Source organism: Nicotiana tomentosiformis, chromosome 12 (genome assembly GCF_000390325.3).
Source record: "Nicotiana tomentosiformis chromosome 12, ASM39032v3, whole genome shotgun sequence".
NCBI classification, from domain to species: Eukaryota; Viridiplantae; Streptophyta; class Magnoliopsida; order Solanales; family Solanaceae; genus Nicotiana; species Nicotiana tomentosiformis.
Window position 1 is genome coordinate 130,657,527 of NC_090823.1, and position 10,353 is coordinate 130,667,879.

Below are 10,353 nucleotides of genomic sequence, written 5' to 3' on the forward strand. Positions count from 1 at the left end.
ATGCCTATATTTTTGAATTTGTCATGCCAAAAAGCAAAAAATACATTTCTCATCTAAAGGCCGAGAAGTGTAGAGTGAAAAATTTATTACTTGGCCTGGTTATCTTTGTAGCCCCACCACTGGAGCATAGCCGCAAACTGGATGCCATGTTAGGGGCTCAATTCATAAGTTCGAGGTGGAGGCAAAAAGTGGTTCACGTCGTGCCGCTACGTTAAATCAGGCGCTTGTTGGGAGGCAACCCAGCGTTACTGCTTTCTTTTATTTTTGTTTACTTTTTATTTTATTTTATTTTTATTATTTTGTAGTATTTATTTTTGTTTTGTAGGATTATGAGCATAGGAAGCAAAGCCATTAGAAGAGTGCAAAAGTGAGCTAGATGGTGAGGACTAAGTGTGGGGTGCCCACACAAAGGACGATGTCTGGGGGAAGTCTGAGTACCTCGTGAGCCGCTATTGCTTCGGCCTTTGGCCTACCAGGGAGTCTCGTTTACCCTCTTATTATTTATAATGTGCATTGAGGACATTGCAAAATTTTAAGTGTGGGGTGAGGAGATCGTTTGGATGAGTTTCTGTGCTATTTTAGCTTAGTTGTAGTACTCATTCTTAAGTGTAGTAGCTTTTGTGAAGAAAAAAAAAAAAACGAAAAAGTAGAAAAATTGGACTTTTCCCGACGATTGATCTCCTAGACAGTTTTCTTGAGGGATTAAAGTCTAAACAAAAATTCAAAATATATCTTTTAGCTTTCTTTAGGTAGTAATAATCCCCTGTGGTTTTTCTTTGTGCCTCGGTTCTTTTCCATGGGATGTAGTTTGAACCGGGTAGTTTTTTTCTTTCCGAGTAGATTAGGAATTTAGGGAATAAAAGGAGCAAGAATGATGAACCTAGGCGCCCTTGACTTGTTTGATAGTAACATATTTATACTTTCGCATGTGTAGTATCTTCTGTATGATTTGAATTTATTGATGATGCCTTGTTAAATTGGATAACATGTTTTGTGGCGCCTATGTCTCGTTTACATGACTTATGTTCACCTTGTGCTTAATGCTTAATATCTCGTTGCTCCGTGAATACTTGCATTGTTTGAGAGTCGGAATGTGACCGTCCTTAGCGAGTCATGTGCCATGTGTGGTGAGGTTTTTGTGTAGTCCATGTAGTGTACTTGTGTCTAGAACTTGCCCGGTATGTGAGTTGAAGCGAAATTTTAGGTGATGCTCGGTTTGAAAAATGATTTTAGGCTTTCTTTGATCTTTTTGAGCTTATTGCTTATCACAAATAGAATCTATCCCTAGTTAACCCTTTTGAGCCTGTAGACCTTTTATTTGGTACCCACATTACAAGCCTATACCCTTTTTATTCTTAATTGACATTGTTTTGATCCTTTTACCTCTTAAAGCACTTTAATTGTTAGATGAGCGCTAAAAGAAGTAAGAAGGGACTAAGTGTGGGGTGACTTTTGAGTGGAACCAATGAAAGAAAGAAGGGTGCACTTATTTTGTAAAATAATACACCACTAGCGGAAATTGAAAGGAAAAAAAAAAGAGAAAAATCTGGAAAAATATAGAGGAATAAATTGTTGTCTTATTCTTGCTAGTGGGTATGAATTAAAGTAGTGCTTAAAGAAAGAGGAAATATTGTTGGGGTGATATTATTTGTGAAATTGAAGTGGTGTTGAAGAATTTGCGCTTAAGTTATTTGATGATGTGTTAAAGTGCTTAGGAGGTTGAGTCACTATTCCTAAAATATATCCTACCCGTCCCTTAGCCCACATTACAACCATGAAAAAGTCCTAATTGATTTTAGATCGAGCGAGCTTACATTAGTAGAGATTTACATTAAGGGCAAGCCTATGGTACCAACTACATGCATGTGACTTCTTTTGTGAGAGTGAGCGATTTTCTTTGATATATGTGAGTCATTAAAATATATTTGATCATGAGATTCAAATGTGTGGATTGAACTCGCTCTCTTGTTCTTGTTGTGAGGGCACATGGTTTCACGAGGGATAGGTAACGTTATTAGACTTCTCTATGATGTTGGGTGTTCAAGCCATGAGTGCATAGTGACATTGAGTCGGTTTTTGAGGTTAGGATTGTTGTGAGCATGTTGTCTTTGTTCGAATATTTTTAAAGAATGGCATAAGTAAAGGGAAGGGTATGTGATGCATAGCCTAGAGCCTAATTGTTGCAAATAACCACGGTCATAGGTGCAGTGTGCTTTGAATGATAAGAGCTTAATTTTGTTTCGTCTACTATAGGATGGTTTGTTCGAGGACGAACAAAGGTTTAAGTGTGGGGTAGTGATGTTTGGCATATTTCGATATGTGTTGATGTTACTTTACCCATGTTTTAACCACTTCTTGATGTTATTTAATCTTTTAAAATGCCCAACATGGTGTAATTATTGGTTTGATGACTAATTAAGTTATGTGTGACGATTTAAGGTGTTCGGAGTGCAAAATATGAAGAAAAGGTGGTTTAGCCAGAGGAAGAAGGGTTGGATGCGTCGCATCCAACCTAGGAAAACATCATCCTGCGTGCAACCTTAGCAGTGAAGTTGGGCCATAGCGTTCGCCATCGCGTGCGAAACTGGGAAGTAGAAGTGAAGCTGGATGCGTCGCGTCCACCATCGCATGCAAGCTGAGAAATAGAGGACAAGGTGGATGCGTCGCATCCACCTTCGCAGAAGAAAAATTGAAATGGAGGACAAGGTGGATGCGTCGCATCCACCTTAGCATCAATCCCTGAATCCGATTTGGACTAGGAATAGGAGAGCTTTGGCCCACGACTTTTGTACGCAATATATAAGCCAAAAACGCCTCCTTTAGGTTATCGAACATATTGGGAAGAGGGAAAAAGCCACGACAAAGCTGTGGAGGCCGGAATTCATCAAGTTTCATCTTTCTCCTACCAAACTTAGTAATTTTTATGTTTCTTTGTATGATTTGTTTGGCTACCATGTCTATGTGGAGCTAAACTTCACGTTCTAGGGTTGTGGTTCTTTCATGACTATTGTTATTCGGATATTGATTTTGACTTCTTGATTTATCATATTAGTTTATTTATTCAATCTTGCGCTTAATTATTTAATTGCTTGATCACCAATTGAATACTATCTACGAATCTAGAATTGAACTCGAAAGTGGGAATTCTATATTGCATATAGGATTGAGTAGGGCAAGTTCTTGAACTCGGGCATCGGGGAACGGATTCGTAGTTAGGATAGACATATACCTAATTGCCTTGCTTGGTTGATTTACAGGAATTATAAATGCGTTCTTGTTGATTCTAACTCCATAGACATATAGGCGTTAGGTTAGCTTGAATAGGCGAGTAAGAACTCGACAGATTCTTATGAGCATTAACCCTGTCAACCAATAAGCTAGATAAATCAGTCGGTCAATTCAATTGAAGAATACAATAGGATTGTTAGATAGACCATAACCCTAGATCGTTTTCATTACATTGATATCATTAAAATCTGCTCTTTCTCTGTTCAAAGTTTATTATTTATATTTTTCTTATTTAATTAGTTGGAATAAAATATTTTTAGATTTAATTCTTGTTTAGATAATAAGGATAATCTAATTTAGTTAATAGTTAATTATAAGTCCTCGTGGGTTCGATATCCGACTTTTAGTCACTTTATTACTTGACGACCGCGTATACTTGCGTGAGTGTATTTGGTCGCAACAAGTTTTTGGCGTTTGGACTCCGAGGGTCAAAAACCCAAGAAAAGAACGCCCCGTAAACCCAAGGGAAACACAATCCCACTAATTATGGAGTGGGTCCAATGACTAAGGGATGAAGAAGAAGAAGAAGAAGAAGAAGAAGGTGATTCTGGGCTGGTGGCCCGTGCTCGAGCTAGCACCGATATTCAGAAGACTTTGGAACTAGTGGAAGTCGATACTGCTCCGTCTAGGCTCGACGAGGTCGAAGAGGAGACTCCGGCCCAAGTTCCCGAACCGAGGGGAACCGAAGATACTTTACCTCGGGGTGAAAAGACCATTGAAGAGGTGGTGGATGCCGATGCAGAAATCAGGCTTGAGGCTCGTCGACAGGGAGGTGGTGCCCCAAAAAACCTACTTGGGGTAATAGAGATCGGGGATTCCCTCGTTCCCTTCATTTTCCCAGTCCATGATACGTAACGCTCAAGCTGTGGGGATTTGTCATGGGGAGGGGGCCCACGAGGAGGAAGATCCTTTCTGTGGTTATTTTGTCGGGGTAGAAAATGTCATCGGTCTGAATGACTTGGAGGCTCCGAAGAAGAGCTCGGGTGAGGCGGGAGTTTCTTATCTTTTCAACGAAGCTCAACAGGCCCTGAATCGGGTAAGTTCATTTTCTCTTTATTAATTTTTATACTTGTATTTTTCTTTCCTTGTATAATTCCTTCTTTCTATTTTTGTAGGCCTCTGTGATTCATCACGAAGTGTTTCTCCGATACCAAGGGGATCTGAGCCGGTACAAAACCGAAATTTGAGGGCTTACTGAGGAGAGAGATGCCTTCAAGCTTCTCAGTGAGCAGAGAGAAGGAGAAGCAAAAGGACTTCGGCCTGAGTTAGAAGCAGCTCGGAGAGAACAAGCCGATTTGTCTTAGAAGGTAAAATGAATCTTTGAAGTTAATGACAATGACTCGGGCGTGATGGCTAACAGTTTGGTCCCACAGGTCCAGCAAAAGCTCGATGTGATCAGCCAGCTTTGTGTTGAAGTGGACACCGTGAAAGCGGAGCCCGGGGAGTGGAAAAAGAACATTAACCCCTTGCCTCAAAAAAGTAGGCTGCCCGAACTCAACTGGTCTCGGCTGAGACCCAACTCCGAAGCTTGAAAGAGAAAGCCTTGGTACAAGCCAAGAAAATCGAGGAGTTCCAGTCTCGGTTGGGCTCAACAACATTTGATCAAGAGAGACAGGCTATAGAACTTGCAGCGGCCAAATCGGAGGTCGAAATAGCCACGGCTAATGCTGATGTAATGGTGGCCGTCTACCGGTCCGATGCTAAAGCTTCTCAGGTCCGAGAAAAGGAGGTTTCCGAGGCTGCTAAGGATCGATCAAACTGGGTTGCCGAGTATGCTAAATTCCAGTCTCGGAGGGAGACTCTCGAGGAGATCCATGCTCGTGGCTTCGATCTTACAGTCAAGATCGAGAATGGTAAGGAGCTTGAAGTCGAAGCCAGAATATTGGCCTTTCCTGATGATGATGATACCGAGAGTATGAGTGGATCTGAAAGCGAAGGAGGCCTCGAAGGCGGAGATGCTGCTCTCGGAGAGGACTAAGTCCTTTAGTATTTTTTGTGTTTCTTTTAAGACTGTTTCGGTCTTTTGTAGAGAAATTTGATCGGGCCATGTTGTTTTTGTAAATGATTTTTGACGTGTATATAAATAAAAAATTTCTTCCTTTTTGCCTTATAAAATTATGAAGTTGTATTCTAACGTCTGAGGTTTAGATAATTTGATTGAAACCAAACTAGTATAGCCCTTAGACTTTACGATCGAGTGAGTGCTTGCTTGAACTCGAAGTAAGGTAACCCTTAGGTTTTTTATTTGAGCGAGGATGGTCTCTCGAAATCAAAGCAAAAACAACCCTTAGGCTTTTGTATTAGGCCGATATAGCCTTTGTAAAAAGATTGTTTATGGCTTTCTCCCCTTTTCGGCTTGAAAAAGTTTTTTATCATTTCTATTTGTAAAACTTGTAATGCCTTAGCATGCAATAAGGAACTGTTCGGGAGTTCGAACAATTTTGTACTCATTAGAGTTTTTGAGGCTTGATATTATCGAAGTCTTTTATGATTTTACCCGGGGTAGACCTTTTAACTGGTTTATGAGAGAATTCGAAGGCCTATTTTATTACGTAATTTGAACATCTCCGAACCGTGTTAATTCGGCCTTAGCCTTTTTAGTTCGGGATTTGCCCCTTGGGCTAATTTTCCCGTTTTACTTCGAGCTTGCCCGAAGTGTCTGTCCCCGAGTGGGGTGGCCTTGGCCTATAAAAATCGAGGGTTGCCTAAAAGGTCTTATGATCTCAGAGTTTTAATAATTCGATCTCGTTTATTTTTCGGACGGTAGTCCCCGAGCGTGGGGGTAATTATCCGAACTCTGGTTATGGTCGGCCCTTAAGCATGTTTACATAATAGATCGAGAGTATGAAATTGTAAAGTAGAAAAAGTTTTCTAAGGCATGAGATATCGGTAAAGAAAAATACTTCTCTTTATAAATGATTATACATGCATACATGTTCTGTGCCAAGCCTCGAGCAAACTACGTGGGCACGGTTCGTTTGACCGTTTGGCCCTTACAAATTTTTACTATCGAGCCCCTCCTTCCATGAAGTAATTTCTTCGCATCAAAGTTGATATTCGAGGGCAATGCCCCACAGTATTTGAGGTTGATTGTAAAGAAACCTCGAATACTGTTGAATTGTTCTATGTTAGCACGATCAATGGTTGCCTCATTAAAAACCTCGCCGGAAAACCCATTTGGGATAAATTCGGTCTAAGGAAAAAAGAGTGCAACGCGTGCTTTCAGACCTAAAAGCTTCGTATCGAAGAATCCATCGTTGTTTCTGGTCAAACAGCTGCAAGGGTTAGTTTAAAATATAAATGAAAATGGAAGGGGTCGAACCTTAGCAGTAGTACCGTTTTAGGTGTGATACATTCCAATTGCTCGACAGTTGTTCGCCATTCATCGTGCTGAGCTTGTAGGATCCTTTTCCAATGAGTTCGAGAACCTGGTACGGTCTTTCCCAGTTCGGACCCAGTTTCCCTTCATTCGGATTTCAGGTGTTGAGGGTAACTTTTCTTAACACCAAGTCCCCGATGTTAAAATGTCGAAGATTGGCTCTTCGATTGTAGTACCTTTCGATCCATTGTTTTTGAGCGGCCAATCGGACGAGAGCAGCTTCGCGTCTTTCGTCCAACAATTCTAGGCTCGTATTCATGGTCTCGTTATTCGACTCCTCTGTTGCATATCGAAACCCAATGCTAGGTTCTCCGACCTAGACCAGGATCAGAGCTACGACGCTATAAACTAACGAGAACGGTGTTGCTCCGGTGCTGGATTCTGATGTTGTGCGGTATGCCCATAGAACCTCGGGTGGTATTTCTCTCCATTTTCCTTTGGCGTCGGTCAATCTCTTCTTAAAATTTTGGATGATGGTTTTGTTGGTCGATTCGGCTTGTCCGTTCCCGCTGGGATGGTAAGGTATTGATAGGATCCTTTTGATCATGTGATCCTCAAGAAATTTAGTTACTTTACTTCCGATGAATTATTTTCCATTATCATATACAACTTCGGAGGGAATCCCGAATCGACATATGATGTGGTCCTAAATGAAGTCTATGACTTCCTTTTCTCTGACTTTCTCGAAAGCCTGTGCTTCAACCCATTTAGAGAAATAAATCAGTCATAAACAAAATAAATTGAACTTTACCTGAGGCCGACGGAAGAGGGCCAACGATATCCATTCCCAATTTCATGAAGGGCCATGGGGACATGATCGAGTGGAGTAGTTCCCCGGACTGATGAATCATGGGCGCATGCCTTTGGCATTTGTCGCAGTTTTGAACGAACTCCCTTGCATCCTTCCCAATATCGGTCCAATAGTACCCTGCTCTGATTACTTTGTGGACCAGCGATTCGGCACCAGAATGATTTCCACAAGTGCCCTCGTTAACTTCTCGCAGGATGTAGTCGGTATCTCCCGGTCCCAAACATATTGCCAACGGTCCATCAAACGTCTTTATAAGCAGCGTTCCGTCTTCGGACAAAGTGAATCTTGCTGCCTTTGTGCGCAGATCTCTCGACTCCTTTGGATTTGATGGAAGCTTCTCATTCTTTAAGTACTTTTTGTACTTGTTTCTCCAATCCCAGGTTAAACTTGTGGAGTTTATCTCGGCGTGACCTTCTTCGATTACCGATTTCATGATTTGTACGACAGTCCCCGAGTTGAGTTTGTCGTCTTCGACCGATGAACCTAAGTCTGCAAGAGCGTTAGCCTCGCTATTCTATTCTCGAGGTACATGTTGCAAGATCCATTCCCTAAACCGATGTAGAGTCACTATAGTTTATCCAAGTACCTCTGCATTCGGCTTCTCGAACTTCAAAAATCCCGTTCACTTGGTTTACCACGATGAGGGAATCACACTTAGCCTCTATGACGTCCTCCCCTAAGCTTCTAGCTAGTTCGAGACCTGCAATCATGGCCTCATACTTGGACTCATTGTTAGTCAATTTTGTAGTTCTGATGGACTGTCTAACTATATTACCTGTGGGTGATTTTAGTACGATGCCTAATCCGGACCCTTTCGCATTCGAAGCACCGTCCGTAAAGAGGGTCCAAACTCCCGAAAATTTGCCCGATTTTATCAGTAGTTCTTTTTCAGCCTCGGGTACGAGGGCCGGTGTAAAGTCAGCCAAGATTTGAGACTTGATGATAGTTTGGGGTCGATACTCAATATCGTACCAATTGATTTCTATAGCCCATTTAGCCAATCGACCCGAAAGCTTGGGTTTGTGCAAAATATTTCGAAGAGGATAAGTTGTTACAACACATATTAGATGACATTGAAAATATGGTTTTAGTTTCCTAGAGGTGCTTATTAAAGCAAGCGCTAATTTTTTTAAATATGGATATCTAGTTTTGGCTTCACCTAGGGTCCGACTAACATAATAGACAGGGAATTGCGTACCTTGTTCTTCTCAGACCAGGACTCCGCTTATCGCTATCTCCTAGACTGCCAAGTAAAGTTAAAGTTGTTCGTCCTCTTTCGGGGTGTGAAGCAGTGGCAGGATCGATAAATACCGCTTTAGTTCCTCCAAGCCCTGCTGGCATTCCGGAGTCCATGCAAAATTGTTCTTCTTCTTAAGCAGCGAGAAGAATCAGTGGCTCCTATCTGAGGATCTCGAAATGAATCATCCTAGGGCGGCTATCCGCCCCGTCAGCCTCTGCACGACCTTTACATTATCCATTACCGTGATATCCTCGATAGCTTTGATTTTATCGGGGTTGATCTCGATTCCCCGATTGGATACCATGAAACCAAGAAACTTGCCCGAGCCAACCCCGAATGCACACTTTTCGGGGTTGAGCTTCATATTGTACTTCCTCAGTATATCGAAAGTCTCCTGCAAATGCTTTAAATGGTCCTCTGCTCATAGGGACTTAACTAACATATCATCAATATAAACTTCCATTGATTTTCCTATTTGTTCTTCAAACATTCTATTTTACTAGGCGTTGATAAGTTGCACCAACATTTTTTTATACCGAATGGCATTACATTATAATAGTAGGTACCGTACTTAGTGATAAACGAGGTCTTTTCCTGATCCTCCGGGTCCATCTGTATCTGGTTGTACCCGGAGTAGGCATCGAGAAAACTGAGAGTCTCGTGGTCGGCCGTGTCATCGATCATACGGCCACTATGTTTGCTAACCATTCGGGATACTTTACTTCCCGAATGGATCCTATAATCTACAAGGAAAAAAATCTTTGGGGCATGCTTTATTCAGTTCTTTATAATCTACACATATTCTATATTTGTTTCCCTTCTTAGGGACTACCACTATGTTTGCTAACCATTCAGGATACTTTACTTCCCGAATGGATCCTATTTTGAGAAGTTTGGTTACCTCGTCCTTGATGAAGCCATGTTTGACCTCGGACCGGGGCCTTCTTTTTTGCTTCACCGGGAGGAATTTAGGGTCCAGGCTAAGTTTGTAAGTGGTAGTTTCTGGTGGGAACCCTGTCATATCGAGGTGGGACCAAGCAAAGCAATCCATGTTAACTTTAAGGAAATGAATAAGTTTTTTCCTGAGCTCTGGGGTTAGCCCCATGCCTAGGTATACCTTTCGTTCGGGCTGATGCTTGGCCAGTGTGACTTGTTCCAGCTCTTCGACCGTTGATTTGGTGGCATCAGAGTCATCAGGAATTATGAAAGATCGAGTGGTCCAGTAGTTGTCATCCTCGTTGATATCTTACTTCTGTAATTGGGTCTAGGGCAGTGTCTGTGGTTGCTATTTGGCCTCTTGCGTTCCTTTCGAATCCGATCCCTTCATTGATGAGAGCGCCGATACCGGTATCACTTCATCGACTGAAAACATCTCCTTGGCGGTGGGTTGTTCTCCGTACACTGTTTTGACTCCATCTGATGTCGGGGACTTTAGAACTTGGTGAAGGGTTGAGGGTACTGCCCTCATGTTATGGATCCACGGCCTTCTGAGAGGGGCGTTGTACCTTATGTCATCCTCTATTACATGGAACTTTGTTTCTTGGATGGTCCCGACCACGTTCGCAGGCAAAGTAATTTCTCCTTTGGTGGTTTCGCTTGCCATGTTGAAGCCATTAAGTACTTGGGCTGTGGGCA